The sequence below is a fragment of the Tasmannia lanceolata genome, unplaced genomic scaffold, assembly GCF_043159265.1.
Source record: "Tasmannia lanceolata isolate RefF3 unplaced genomic scaffold, GAP_Taslan_0.1 ptg000015l, whole genome shotgun sequence".
NCBI lineage: Eukaryota > Viridiplantae > Streptophyta > Magnoliopsida > Canellales > Winteraceae > Tasmannia > Tasmannia lanceolata.
The window spans coordinates 39,537,655-39,554,027 of record NW_027518692.1 but is presented as its reverse complement, the minus strand read 5'-3'; the positions used below and the strand labels follow the sequence as shown (position 1 = coordinate 39,554,027).

Here is a 16,373-nt window from a genome sequence, read left to right as displayed (position 1 = left end):
TATCAAGCATATCACCTATGAGCTAATTTTTGAAGGACATGATTTTTTACATAAAAAAATCACACTGTTTGGAAGAAAAACAGTTGTTATTTCATATTCAAATCACACACTTGTTTTGATATATCTAGGAAACAATTTTTTAGCATATATATATATATATATATATATATATATATATATATACACACACACACACACACACACACACACACAGCATGCACATGATGAAATTTTTGAAAAATCAAAGCTTCTATTAATAGAGTTCCTAAGGTGTCACCTTATATAGCTTATATGAGGTAGCGCTTAAAAACATAAGGGGCCCACTTTGTTTGGATGATCCAAAGCATTCATTTGATACACCCTCACATAGATAGGGTGTGCCCAAAAAATCAACTGCATAGGATCATCCTAACCCTTCCATTTGTGGAGGTTGAAATGGATGGGTATAAACCTCCATAAATCTGCCAATTTTTAACCTCCATAAATGAAAGGGTTAGAATGATCCTATGGACCTGATTTTTTGTAGGCACCATATCCATCTAAGGGCCTTTCAAATGAGTGGTTTGGATCACCCCAAAAATGTGGGCCCTTTATGTTTTGTGAGTGCACCTCATATAAGCTATATGAGGTGACACCTTATATATATATATATATATATATATATATATATATATATATATATATATATATATAAGGTGTCACCTCATATAGCTTATATGAGGTGGCGCTTAAAAACATAAGGGGTCCACTTTGTTTGGATGATCCAAAGCATTCATTTGATAGGCCCTCACATAGATAGGGTATGCCCAAAAAATCAACTTCATAGGATCATCCTAACCCTTCCATTTGTGGAGGTTGAAATGGATGGGTATAAACCTCCATAAATCTGCCCATTTTTAACCTCCATAAATGGAAGGGTTAGGATGATCCTATGGACCTGATTTTTTGTAGGCATCATATCCATCTAAGGGCCTTTCAAATGAGTGGTTTCGATCACCCAAAAAATGTGGCCCCCTAACGTTTTGTGAGCGCCACCTCATATAAGCTATATGAGGTGACACCTTAGGAACTGTATTTTCTCTCTCTCTCTACATATATATATATAAATTTGATTTTAAAAGAACATCTTTTCTACATGATACTAATTATAAGCATGCTGATTTTATGGAAAAACAGCCATAGGGCTTAATATAAGACTTATTTGATCTGATCTTTATAAAAAAAATCTTGATTCGAAGGAAAAACAGAAAATCATGCACATGAATTGTCTTCCAAGAAAATCATCTTTTACATATAAAGATCAAAAGAAAATCTTGATTCGAAGGAAAAACAGCTTTGAACCCTAATTCGAAAGAGATTTAAGGAAATAAAAAATCAAACACCATGAATCACAAGCAAAAACACATATAGAAAGATTTTAGGAACTTACTCGAAATAAGAATAGGGTTTGAAGATCAATCCCTCTTCTCCTTTTCCTTTTCTTCTTTTATCTCTCTTCTCTCTCTCTCTCTCTCGGTTTTTGGACGTGCACAAGTAGGGTTGCAAAAACCCATGTTTTGGGTTTGTAATAGCTAATGAGTTTTGTGCTTAAAGTGGGTTTCTCAATTAGATTTAATATTAAAGGTTAGTTTCTTAATCAAAGTTTTCCACAATTAGCAAGAGTCAATCTTTATTAAACTCCATATGGGTGTACTTATCAAATTTAACAACTAAACTAAAGTTTTTAACTAAAAGTAAAAACTCAAAAGTTGCTTAATAAGACAAAACTCGTAACTATACATAACCCTAGCAGAAAAGGGTCATAACTTGCTCAAATCACGTCAGAATCGCTAAATCTTGGGTTCGTTGGATAGATATTCGAAATACCCATCTACCAGGACCAAAATCATGTCGAACGGACAAAAGCAAAAATACACTGTAATTTTTTGTCTAGGGATCTACGGTCCAGATTTAATTAAGGTTATTAACTTTCTAGGTCCGTGTGGGGCTGGGTCTTACAATTTCTTATAGCTTATATGATAATTTAAATATAAACTTCTATAATTTTTGAGGAAAAAGAAAAGAAAATTAGGACTAAACGAGGAAAAATGTAAAATAATTGCAAAAAAGACATGATGGTACAACCCACATTTGGGGAAAATTCAAAATTGTAAAAGGAAATGATATCTGCGACATGTTTCGATAAATAAGTGCTCCACTTGTTTGTCGTGTAGTATTTAAAGGGTTTAAAGAGCTTTTTGAGAGCCATAATGAAATTCCTTTAATTAATGCTCGACAAACAAGTGGAGCGCTTGTTTATCGAAACACCTTGCCACAGATATCATTTCCCAATTGTAAATTACCGTTGAAGTTATATTGTGGGCCCACCCTTAGAGTGGCACGTTCATGGAATAAAATAAATGTCGCCCATCCCTTTTAACCCAGTAATAAATAAAACAAAAATTACAATAGGACATTCCAGCCTGCCTTCAAAACCCAAAGAAACAGACTCTACTCTTTTCACACAAATTTGGTAACCACAGAGCATCACATTGTGGAAGATCTTTCCAAATGCCGAAAATCCAGTTAGGTTCAGTGCATGTTTGGCAACCATGAAAAAAAAACCATGGAATATTTGTATAACCAGTGCAAGGAGAGCATGTATAGGGCCTGGTAAAAGAAGGAAAATCTCCCCCCTCCCCAGCTGCGCTGATGAGCATGAACTATCCATGTAGGTGAGAGACCTCACAGCCCAGGCACAACGACGTGTGTGCAGACACAAAAATAGTCCACGAATTTTGTTTCCAGGGTGGCCAAACATGACCTACATATGCATCAGATTTACAATAACATATTGCCAACTTGGTCCAACAATTGGCAAAGGGCGCTGATATCCCCCCCCCCCCCCCCCCGCGACGGCTGGCTAACGTTAAACGTTAGGATATGTCACTTTCCCACCATTTGACCGGTCTCTCTCTCTCTTTCTCTCTCCCTCCACACACACACAACAGGAACAGTTGGTGGGCCCAACAAAACCGTTGGTGGAATAGTAGGCCCATCTTTAAACAACGTAGGCCCCGCCCATACCACCGTAGGATAATCTAAACCGTCCATTTGATGGGCCATAAACGTAAATAGGTTGCATCCCAAAATATCATTTCCATAGGCTGATCCTAGCCCTCCAATCTAAATAGAAACTACATCTTATGCAACCTCTATAGATTGTAGGGTTGTGATCATCCTACGGAAATGATTTTTGGGGCACAAACTATTTACATTGTGGCCCATCACATGAATGGTTTGGATCATGCTATGGAGTTGGTCGTAAGGTAACAATAAGGCCCGTCCACAACATAGGACGATCCAAGCCGTCCATGGTGGATAATCCTATGGAGTTGGTCGTACAGTAACATTAAGGCCCAATAGTAGGCCCCACCGATTTTTTTCAAATTGAAGTGTACCGTCCACAACATAGGATGATCCAAGCCATCCATGGTTTGGATCCTCCTATGGTGTGGTTCGTACAGTAACATTAAGGCCCAATTTAGGCCCCACCCATATTTTTGAAAATGAAGTGTACAGTCCAGATCATAGGATGATCCGAGCCGTCCATTTGATGGGCCATAACGTAAATGGGTTGTGCCCCCAAAAGGGTTGGCCCATCAAATGAATGGTTTGGATCATCCTGTGGTCGTACATTAACATTAAGGCCTGTCCACAACATAGGATGATCCAAGCCGTCCATGGTTTGGATAATCCTATGGAGTTGGTCGTACACTAACATTAAGGCCCAATCGTAGGTCCCACCAATATTTTTCAAATTGAAGCATACCGTCCACAACATAGGATGATCCAGGCCATCCATGGTTTGGATCATCCTATGGTGTGGTTTGTACCAATTTAGGCCCCACCCATATTTTTGAAAATGACGTGTACCGTCCAGACCATAGGATGATCCGAGCCGTCCATTTGATGGGCCACAATGTAAATAGGTTGTGCCCCAAAAATCATTTCCGTAGGATGATCACAACCCTACAATTTATAGAGGTTGCATAAGATGTAGTTTCTATTTAGATCGGAGGGCTAGGATCCGCCTATGGAAAAATATTTTGGGACGCAACCTATTTACGTTTATGGCCCATCAAATGGACAGTTTGGATTATCCTATGTTGTGGTATGGGCGGGGCCTATGTTGTTCAAAGATGGGCCCACCATTCCACCAATGGTTTCTGTTGGGCCCACCAACTGTTCCTGTTGTGTGTGTGGACTGTGCAGAGAGAGAGAGACTGACCGACCGGTCAAATGGTGGGAATACGTTAGCCAGCCGTCAGGGGGCGCGGGGATATCACCGCCCTTGGCAAAGGGTAACAGAGCCCCATAGTCCTTTTTTCAGCCAAACAACTGTAATGGACCAAAGAAAAAGCTGTCTATTGTTCCAAGATATGACAGCTTTTTCTTTGGGATCATTTTACAAGATGATCCAACCCTCCAATCTATAGATGAACTGCATATTATAAAATTCTCTAAGATCGGAGGGCTAGGATCATCGTATGGAATGATTTTTTTGACACAACCTATTTACTTCATGGCCCATCACATGGACGGTTTGGATCATCCTATGGTGTGGTCGTACATGAAAAATAAGGGACTATAGGGCTTTACACGGTATAAAAGCTCTATATATATGTGCTAGGGACTTTCGCAGGAAGACATTTTGCAGCTGGCTGTTGCATGGTAGCAGCTACACCGGCTCACTTTTCAGCAGATTTTGTCTTATTCATTTAATCCATCGAGGTGGCTGCTCTCTCATGCAACAACCAGCTGCGAAATGCTTTTTATGAAAGTCACTGGCATATATCCCTTTTATCACACCCCAGCGCCCCCGCCCCGCCCCCCCCCCCCCCCCCCCCCCCCCAATCGGGTGCGCTGAAAGTCTTGCATCGAAATCGAAATGCTATCAACAGCCAATGAAAGATGTAGTTAGTAAAGGATTACCACTATCATGAGGTAGTAAAGATATCATTACTCATCACAAAAACAAATTTGAATCAAATGAAAGAGTTCACCAGCAAGTTTTTGTCTTTGTTTTCGGAAATTTAAATTATCAAATAGACTCTCTTACAATGCTGGCTGGATACTGTTTGTTGCTGCTGCTGCTGCTGTTGATACAAGGTGGAGGGAGGGATATGGAACTGACATGAAGAACAGATATCGGCACCACGAAAATCTCTGTCTTCTTCCTTTCGCTTCACCATCTTTTTCCTTATACTTTGCAGCATGTGAGAAACAGCAAAAAAACCAATGAGAAGGACCATAATCATGTGACGATAATAATACCACTAATAAAAGCAGGCTTCTTGTTACACACCATAAACGGAATTTTCTTTCTCCATATAGCCAATCTACTGGAAAAATCAGTGTTTCATAATGTGGATGCGGGTCTGAATGCGGCCAAAGCAAATCCTAGTTGATTTGGAATGATGCGGCGAGTACGCGATTGATGTGGCTGAGTACTCGGTTGATGCGGTCATTACTTGGGTGAGTCAAAAGAATTTTGATGATTTTTAAGGGAAAAAACACGGACTTGGACAAGAATGCGGCCGAGGTAAAAGGGAGTCGAATCGGGAGAGTCCACGATGAGGTTGGGGGAGTTTTGAGAGTGTGGGGAAAATACCGCAAAATAATGTACCTGGTTAAGCCCAGCAATCTTGTGGTGTTGTACTCGAAGGGCTTTAGTGGCAGAGGCTTCACATCAACAGCCATGGCCGAGGCGGATCCATGCTGACCTGTTTTTGATCCACCTCCGGCAGGTGAGACCATAGACGAGGGTGCATATGTGCGATCCGGTAACTTTGGTTCGGTTGGCCGCAGATCCCTCAATAGAACAAACCCAGATTGAGGCTGATTCCACAGGCATGTATCTGCTTTCCTCAAGGAACTTGACGAACTTTTCCTGAGGACGAACCACCCTAGCAGGGTTTATCAGAATTTCAAAAGATGGTTCAGCTTCTGCCTTCTTTTCTGATAGGCTATCCACCTGAAAATGGAATAGTTTAACAGCCAATTTACAGTTACAACATGTTAATTAGAGTAGAAACAACAAAGCGTTTTCTCAGATCTTATGCATGTCCTGATGCCAGTCAAACACAAAACCAGAAGAGATGCATCTGGTTCACAGATTTTAGTGGTAAGTTTTATAGTTCACTACATAAATGGTTTAGATGCATCTGGTTCCCAGATTTTAGTAGAAAGTTTTATAGTTCACTGCATAACTGGCTTTGCAAAAGCCGTGGCATCTTCGCTCCACAGAGATTGTGTAAAAGATTTTCCACTAGAAATATTCTTGTTATTGCTTCGAATCAAAGAAATAATATTAAGAAGTTTGGAGTCCTAAAAAAATTAGCAAAAGAATTCACAAAAACTCTAGGGAATTAGTTAGCCAGAAACCCTGCTTACTAGCCTAGTTCTTTGAGAAGCGTAATGGTCTAATAAACAAACAAGTGTTTTTATTGCTCTTTAGAGGATAAAATTGGGTAGGTCTCTGAGCCACTGAGAAATAAATGCATACACTATGTAGAGGCCCATAAAAGAGTTTTTTACCTTCCAATTTGGTGGAATGATCTGTCAAATCCCTCCCAGGTGGATCAGCTCACCCTTTTTTTGATGTCTGGATCAGCTCTCCTTTGTGCTATCAAATCCTAATTATCCCCAAAGATGATCAGCCCTGATAACAAATTCTCAAGGACACACTTGCAATGGACCCAAATAACACAAGAGTAACTAAGTCTACAAGCCGAATCAGGCTGCTGCTTGTACCAGTTTAAATCACCACAATAGTACTTGTTCATGTCAAATCGAAAGGGATTGAATGAAATAAAAAATTTGAGGTGGCTAATAAACCCAATACCTTTGCACTTGAAAATTCTAACTTCATGAAAGTACCAAGAGGAACTGGTTTTTTTTTTTTTTTTTTTTGAAAGATAACAAAATTTTATTGAAACTGCAAAAACTAGATTACAATGACAGGGACGAGTCATCCCACTCATGTAACCCTCAGCCATACCAGCCCCATAATTATGAGTACTGGTTAGACATCATTGTATACTTGTTGGTGATTTTCAAAATAAAATAGTTTTTGAAAATGATTGAAAATAAAAAAGTTCTAATTCGGGAAAATGAGTGTTCTGAAAGAGGTGTAGAAAAGGCTAGTGGAAGACTTTAGTTTAGTCCCACATTGGAAAGTAAGAAAAGTTGAAGGGCTAATAAGTATCCCTCCACTTTTCCCTTTTGTTTTAAAATTCAAATGGTTTTACAAATGGTGGGACAATGGGTACACGTGCACATCGTGGGTTGTAGGGCGCTAGTGGTGCTTTTTGGCGCACTTTGCACTTTACATGTACATATGGTCACAATGAAGGACTATAGCGCTTAAATTTTTCACAATTGAATCTCAGTCGTTGTTCGTGATCCAACTGTATGATCGGATAAGATCTATCCCGAGCGGTTGCAAACTGGACAAAAAGATCGCGATCGGTTGTGTTCCAACGGTTAGGTTTGAGGTGGCTAATAAACCCCATGCCATTAGTTCATTCATAAAATGAGCTCACCCAAATAATTCCAATGCCCCTTGAAAGGCCCAAGCCTTCCCTCCACTCTATCTCTTATATGGATGCAAAAATTTCTTCCACTTTCTAATGTGGGACTAAATTTTTTGGGAGAGGAAGAGTACAAACTCAAAATTTTGAATTTGGGTGGCAAAACTAAAAGTAGGAGGAATCTTTTGAAAAAGCAAAAAAGCCAATTTTTATATTAAAATACAAACAATAACTAGTATCTATGATCTATGCAGTATCAAGTACGAGTATCATTATCAAATCATGTCAGACGTATGGTGGTACGCCCAAAAAAGTATCCAACCATCCTGGTATAGTGGTATCAGATGTATCACTAGGTATTTATCCTTCTAGAGACATGCTGATCTGCATACCAATTTGAGTATCTAGATAGTTGCGAGTTGCAACCCCTCCCCTCCAAAACCCCAATTCCACACCCATCCCCACACGAACGAACTACCACCTAACAAGGATCATAATTACCTACTTGATCCTAATAATATGTGAAGATAGATTAATACATGAACCAATTACAGATTTAAAAGATTTCTTTACAATGAAACTGATAGCTATTGGATGGTTCTTAAGGAAGAGATGATCACCTTACCGCACGCCGATATTCTCTTCGATTAACAAAACAATGGGATTTATTGATGGAATATCAAAGTGTTCCGTGACTGTTGTCACTGCTTGTAATCGCTTCTTCAAGCTTATCTAATCTTCTACACTCAACATCCATTCCAATAGTTTGCTGATATTTTTTCCATCCAAAATACACCTAGACGAAACAAAGATTCTTTAAAAGGCCTAACCTTGAAAGTGAGAATGTAACAAAAAGTGAGAAAACACTGAAGTAACATACTTCTCAAGCATTCTTTCCACTCTGGCCTCCAATCTAGGATCAACCTGTGCTGTTGTCCGCTGCTTTCGACTTAAGATTTGCATATTCGTTTATGGCTTTAACTGGTAGCCACACAAAATATACAAGAAGCTGAATTCATTTTGCAGGAAAAACCCAATCACTTCCAAGAAAACATGTGTAGATCAAGACAAAACAAGTCTTACCAAGATGCGTATGAACACAATTGGAATATTCTGAAACATCAAATAGAGACCTAGCAAGGATGGTATGTCCTGGGTTCTAAACACACAGCTCCTTGATATTAAAAAAATCCACCAGCCAACCCAAAAAAGAGGGGCCACACATGAGGGGAGTGTTGAAGTAGAAATGTTCACATAGTATCAGAGTATTGTGTCATGGCAGGTCTTGGATTCGAAACCCAATAACCCCATTGATGTTAAGGATCCACGTGTACGGTGGCCAACCCAAAAAAGAGGGGCTACACGTTATGGGGAGTGTTGAATTATAAATGATCAAATGGTATCAGAGCCATTGCCTAATGACAGGTCCTGGGATCAAAACCCAACAACTCCTTGATATTAAAAATCCACATGTACGGTCAACCCAAAAGAGGGGCCACATGTGCCACGTGTATAGCCAACCCAAAAAAAGATGGGCTACACGTGAGGGGGAGTGTTGAAGTATAAATAGTCGCAAGTATGGTAGTTGCGATCATCTATACTTCAACACTCACCCTCACGTATAGCCCCTCTTTTTTGGGTTGGCTATACACGTGGCACATGTGCCCCCTCTTTTGGGTTGGCCGTACACATGGATCCTTAACATCAAAGAGTTGTTGGGCTTTTGTACCCAGGACTTGCCGTGAGACAATTGTTCTCATACCATGGGACGATTTATACTTAACAATTCCCCTCGCATGTGACCCCTCTTTTTGGGTTGGCCATACATGTGGATTTTTTTAATATCAAGGAGTTGTTGGGTTTAGAACCCAGGATCTGCCTTGAGGCAATAGCTCTGACACTACGCGAAAGAACCAATTACTCCAAAAGCTTACGCTGTTGTTGGTGTTATTTAATCATTTATACTTCAACACCCTCCTCGCGTTTGACCCCCTTTTTTTTGGTTTTGGCAGTACATGTGGATTTTTAATATCAAGGAGTCATTGAATTTTGAACCAAGGACCTGCTGTGAGGCAAAGCTTCCATCCAGCTCTTTAATAAGATTCGATTGCCTTTGAATTCTATGATTCCCTTCAGCCTTCAACAGGAAATGTGGAATGCTCACTACCTAAGTTCCCCAAGGTAGTAAAAGACCTGAGTGAAAACCAGCATCTCATGTGAGAAACAGAAGTGTTAATTCAAGTTAGATTCTTTTATGCAACAAAAGACTAAAGCACATTGATGTCCAAAGCCACAAACTTAAAAAGTTCAAGATGTGGGGCTAACTACATGCAAAGACCCCACCACATTTGTTACTGTCCAGAAATATCATCAAGAAAATCAACTTCATACATTTTAAATCTGCCTCAAATAGTCATCAACCATCAAGTGAAGTGGTATCACATTTCCGTTCATCATGTGCTCAAGACATAAAGAGTGAAGATAACTACATCTTTGATAAACTGTGGAGAAGTTGGTTTATTTAGGAATGCACATCTTTGAGTTAAAGAGTGAAGACAACTCAGAAACCAGAAAACCAGAGTGAAGATGCACATCATTAAATCTCCACAGTTTAGTAGTTTCTGGTTTCTGAGTCTCGTGTGAGCTGACTGAAGTCAACTGAGTCACATGAGACTCAGAAACCACTCATGTTTTAATGTGATAAAGTATTAGCATACCCGAGTTGCATATATTATCTATTAACATAATGCTCAGCCCACAAATTCAACCATTAATAGCTAATCATGACCTTCGAAACAACCAATGCAGCAAGTTGTTGTTGATCAAACTCTCCACCTTCATATAGACTTTCACTGCATACAAAAAATAGGAAATTAGTTACTCCTTGTAGAAGAAAATGCACCATGCTTATCAAATGCACCCATGCTTATCAAACTTGGAATGCAGATATATCATTACAACTTCTACGTATATGCACATAAAACTATCAATAACAAACAGGCCAAGATTCATTAGCCCTTTAATAAACAAAATAGAATCCTATCACTGGAAATTATTTCAATTCAAAGTGATAAATATAAAGCATCAAACATCCTCGAAGTACAAAAATCGATGGTTTTAAATGTCGGCCTAGACCCACATGAAATGGCTAACATGTTTCTATTTTCATCCCCTCCGAAATGAAATCCTTCAATCAACATGTATGAATTTCGATGATGTTATTATGGTCATGTTGACCCAAAAGCTACCACTTTAGTACACAAACTAAAAAACTTTCGTCAACATGTCAAAATTTTGACCAAAATCCATGTTACATGGATTCTTCTAAATGGGCGAAGAATCCATGTTCGACACGTTTCGGGTTCCAATACTTTTGGGTTCTTTGAGACTACTACTACCACAACTTTACAATTACGGCATGTATTGAGTTTTATATAGCCTATTAAAAGTTACAATAAATTACTTGTTAAAATCATATTATTCTGTAAAAAATAAAAATAAATTGAGAATTGCTTAAAATATATTATCTTAGCTGATGTTCTTCAGCATCCACCGCCGATTAACCATCATAGGTTGGGGATTCCTTCTTTTTTAATTAAACCGACAATCATTGTTAGATTGGTTTCCCCCATTAGTCTGATCATTGGATCTCTATGGGGAGAAAATCCATCATTGAGGTTGTATGGGCTGAGGGAAGATAGTGAGACCATTGAAAAATGTTAAAACCCAAGCTTTCTCAATGAATGTTGGCCTGTGTTGCATCAGTACGGATACGAGTGTCGGAATCCGACACAGGCATACAGTGTCGGACTCGGCAAACCTTTAAAAAAATGATTTGTGCATTAAGAACTCAAACTTCGCATGCGAAAACCCACATGACAAAGGGTTTTCTGTTAAAGCACAGGTTGGGGACAGCAAACATGCAGCCAATGTGGTATGTAGCACCAACTCTTCGCAAGTTCAAGGCGAGTGGGGGCTTCTGTCATTTTAGTCCTCCTTTGTGCAAAAAACACAATTTCTGAGATAAAAATTCTCCATTCCATTAAAGAGAAGCTAATGGGTGTTTATATAAAACACTCAAGAGATAAACATAGAAAAAGATTAACCTAATCTTGACTAATATCCAAATTAATCCTAGTTGCATAATCTAGGCTACCTGCCTAATCTACCATCCAAGTAATCAAATGATCAGATTTCAATATAGTCTACTCTAGTGGGACCCATCTAGGCACGTAACACTTGGACCCTGTTTGGATTGTAGGAATTTTAAGGAAAAGTTTAGAAAGGAAAATTAATTATAATACCATTCCAAAAAAAAAAAAAAATCTAAATTTCTTACATTTTTTGTTTTTTTACACATGAAAAAGATAAGTTGAACATATCCTATTCAATTTTTATTTAGGGGGAACTTTAATCTAAGATGATATCCCTCCAAATTAACTATAATTATATCTGTTGAGGTTCCACACAAAAGCAAAATAGTCCCACATCGGTTAAGTAAGATGGATGGGAACGGGTTATAAGGGAATGGGCACCCTCCTTCTAAAAGCTAGCTTCTTTTAAGGGTGAGTTCTACCCGGTTCCCTAAAATTGAAGAAGAAGAAAAATTTCTTGTAGCCCTGTTTGGATTAAAGGAATTTTTTTTGGAAAAGGTTTGTAAAGGAAAAAATTTTCAAAAATTACTTGCTTTATTTACACATGAAAAAGGATAACTTGAACCAATCATATTCAACTTTTACTCAGATGGAACTTCAATTTATAATGATATCCCTCTAAATTTAGCATAAACATTTTATTTCCCTCAAAGTAACCAACATTGCCAACCAATTAAAAGAACCCTAACTCGAAAATCAACAAATGGATACAGGTTAAAAAAAAAAAAAAAACCCTCGATACATACATAAATAACACCTTCAGAAAAAGAAAAAAAAAGAAACAGAAAAGAGAAATCAGGACTCACATTGTTGAAGATTTACTGGAGATCGAGCAAGCAAAACATCTTCGTCCTCCCAAAGAAAACCCTAAAAAAAAATCAAATCAATCGAAATATCAGATCTTCGTCTTGCAAAAACAAGCTGCGACAATCTCAACAGAGTGCGCTTATAATAGAACAGAAAAAATATATATAGAAAAGGGAGATGATAAATTCGCACCCCCAGTAGAATTATTCGCGCCCTTGTTTTTAACGCTTTTTGACGTCAAATCACGTTAGAGGAATGGGAATAATCCTACAAGGGGTGCGAATTTATCATCTCCCATAGAAAAATACTTCTAAAACGGGATCTGGAAAAATGAGCGACGATTTGATCGTTTTCACGTGCATTTGTGGGGATAGGTGCCGTCCTTTTCTGTTTCTTGCGAGCACGTGTAGCGTGCTTTTTACCAAATGGGAATCTCGTTTACCCAAGTTTTTTTTTTATATCGTGTAACGATAAATAAATAAGGGAAATGATATCAGCACTTCAATGTTTTCATATCCAGACTCTCCTTGTTTGTCTTTTAGTATTTAATGAGCTTGTGAAAGCTTTTTGGGAACTGTAATAACCTCTTAAGAGCCTTTTAAATACTAGAGCTAGTAGAGCGTGACATCAAACATTGGAGTGTTGATATCATTTCCAATAAGTAAATACAATTGTAAGGGGTAGCCCAGGGAAGAAAATGGGGTGAACATATGTCACTTCCCAATAATAAATGTGGAGGGATGATATTTTCACCCCTCTGCAGCACGCATTCGCCCCACTGTTACTGTTAACGTGATTTGACGTCAAAAAGCTTTAAAATTGTCCACTGTTCAGTTATAAGGGGGGCGAATGCGTACTGCAGAGGGGTGAAAATATCATCTCCCTAAATGTGCTTTGGTGATGTGAGATTGTCGGTGCCCTAGGAAGGAAAGGGAGAGACCGAGAGAGCTCTTGTATTCCAGGATATAACATAAGGAATTTGCTAGGCATTTTAGTGGAAAGCCATTTCCCGGCTGGCTTTTGCATGTGAGAACAGCCACGTCGGATGAATTAAAAGATTAAGACAAATTCTGCCAAAAAGTCAAGGGGGACTGTGGCTGTTCTCACATGCAAAATCCAGCCACGAAATGTCTTTCCACGAAATTGCCTAGCAAATCCCTATAAATAAATAGATAAATAAGATTAATATGAAAAAAATAAATCAATTAGAGGAATGATAGAACGAAGGGCGCCCTTCCAAAAATCAGCTCCAAGGGTGTCCCTATTGGCTGAGTTTTGTAAAGTCAACATGTTTTCCACTTGGTTAGGCGCATTCCACTTTTTTTCCGGGGGCTAGACTTTGCAAAACTCAACCAATAGTAGGGGCGTCCTTGGAGCTGATTTTTGCAAGGGCGCCCTTCATTTTATCATTCCTCAATTAATAAATATGAAAAATAACAAAAAAAGACCTTAGAGATTAATGAAGGAGAAATTGTACCTACCTACCAGCTGCAACTCTCCCACCCAACAAAACCCACCAAATTCAAAGAAATGGGTAAATGGGACAACACCCCTACTACAATGTATTTTCGGTTGATCTAAGCCGTCCAATTAATAGGTCCAACATGGTTTCACGTACGTGAAAGTTAGACAGTTGATCTTGTAGAACATCACGAAGCGCAGTCTTGGTCCGATCCATACTGAACATTCCATGCCTAAGATAAAAAGACTAGAAAAACCAATGGTTTATCCTTTCTTGGGTAGAAATCCTAAGGCCACATTTGGATCCCCAAAATCAGGAATCGGAATTGGGACTCTATTTCGATTCCTGTTCTAATTCGCCTATAATGCAATGAAAAAACAATTAAATAATACCGATACAAATTTCATTCCGACCAAGGTGGAATTAGAATACCACTTGGTGTCAATTGACTCGATTCCACCCCTTGATTCTGTTCATTTTTTAAAAACCGGATGCTGAAATCGAACAGAATCAGAATAAGATGCCCATTCTAGTGCTTGATTCCTGCAATCCAATGCATTTGGTTCCAAAATTTTAAAGGAATAAGTGGGTGGCATGGGCATGGGCATGGGCATGGGCATGAGCAAATTAAAGGGGAGGAAATGTTGGAATTTGTTTCCCTTCTCATGAGCGGAATGAATTTTTTTCCAGAAACGATATCAACACAACCATTTTTTAATAATCGGTTTATCAGAGCTTTTTGGGAAACTAATAATCTTCGAAATCTATTTAAATATGTAGAATTCTAGACTGAAGGGAGCCCTTGCAAAAAAGAGGTGAAAGGGCCCTCCCATTAGCTGCACATCACCATCAGCCTTTAATCCCATTGGCTGCACATCACTATCAGCCGTTAATTCACCATCAGCCTTTAATCCCATTGGCTGCACATCACCATCAGCCGTTAATAACGGCTGATGGTGAATTGCATTAACAGCTGATGGTGATGTGCAGCCAATGGGGGAGCCCTTTCACCTCTTTTTTTTTTGCAGGGGGCTCCCTTCAGTTTAGACTTCCTCTTTAAATAATAAACGAGAAGATGACCTAGTTCAATTATTAAAACACTATTGTTTTGGGTATTTGCTAGGGATGACAAAAGCCATTTCGCGGATGGTCTATTGCATGAGAGAGCGGCCACATGGGCTCCCTTTTCAACTGATTTTGTCTTTATTCAAGAGTTGATTGCCTCTCATGCAACAGACCGTGCGATGGTCCCTAGCAAATCTTCCCTTGTTTTAATTAAAGTTTTGATTTTAATCTTTTTTCATGGCGTTGAAAGGGATTTAGAAATAGGAATCTGAATATATTGCCGATTCTGATTCATGATTCCGGAATCCAAAAGCATTAAATTCTGTGGATGGAAGGGCTTAACGAGATTAGATCATTAGATCAAGGTGTTCTCAGCGGCATTTGGCTGTCTTGCCGTTTGGATCAATACGAGTTTTTATATGGTGTAAGCCCCTATAGTCCAGTATTTTTCAAAGTATTGTACGGCTTGCACCATTGGATGATCCAAACCGTCCATTTGATGGTCCACAATGTAAATAGCTTGTGTCCAAAAACTCATGCCTATATGATGATCCTATCCCTCCGATCTATGCCCATATGATATCCAAAAAATCATATGGACATGATTTTTTGGGCACAATCATTTTACGTTGTGGCCCATCAACTGGACGGTTTGGATCATCGGTGTAATCCGTACAATACTTTTAGGGGTGTCAACAACTCAACGGATCCACTTCGGATTGGATCCACCTATGTCTCAGTCACGACCCATTCAAATCCCTTATAGGCCGGATCAGATTCGGTGTGTTCTTCGGATCCTACTTCCCGTGTCTCAGACACAATCCATTTTAAATCGGACTGTTCATCGGAGAGTCCTAGTATGTCTTACCTACATTGTACATAATTAAAATGTTAAAAAGAAGTTAGAATGCTTAGTCAACTATGAGTAAACCATTGTCCTTTAGTACATCATAAGATATGTAATATCTCCCAAATGACTTAGAGCCCTAGTACTTGCACAATGATGGGAATCTATGAATTGAACTATTCACCAAATGAAATCCAAATAGCCGCATGCATGACGGGGGCCATGGCCCCCCAATAACTTGCAAAATGCCTTTTCTAACCTAAAATACACAAGTGTTTTACCGGCGTTCAGGAACACCGCTAAAAGAAGGAATTACATTTACTGGCGTTCTTGAACCCCGGAAATAGTAAGCGGCGCCCCAAGTCCCATGTAGGCAAAGTGTAAATTAGTCCGGCCCTCCCAAGCGTAAATTCCTGGCTCCGCCCCTGCAAATAGGTCTTTTGAATACATGAATTAATAAAAAT

The 16,373-nt window shown here is 39.0% G+C and overlaps 1 long non-coding RNA gene across 7 annotated transcripts; it reads right to left on the bottom strand.

Annotated features, from left to right (window-relative positions):
* Positions 1–4,959: 4,959 nt before the first annotated feature.
* Positions 4,960–12,666, bottom strand: LOC143847195 (uncharacterized). Of its 7 annotated transcripts, none has more exons than XR_013234963.1 (8): positions 12,535–12,666; positions 10,363–10,426; positions 8,658–9,767; positions 8,455–8,555; positions 8,195–8,370; positions 6,580–6,677; positions 5,348–6,016; positions 4,960–5,247 (listed from the first exon to the last, which is right to left on the bottom strand). It is a non-coding gene; the product is annotated as an uncharacterized LOC143847195 (long non-coding RNA). The 7 variants fall into 7 exon arrangements; XR_013234964.1 differs by having other exon boundaries at positions 5,669–6,016; XR_013234962.1 differs by having other exon boundaries at positions 4,960–6,016.
* Between the last annotated feature and the right edge of the window lie 3,707 nt (positions 12,667–16,373).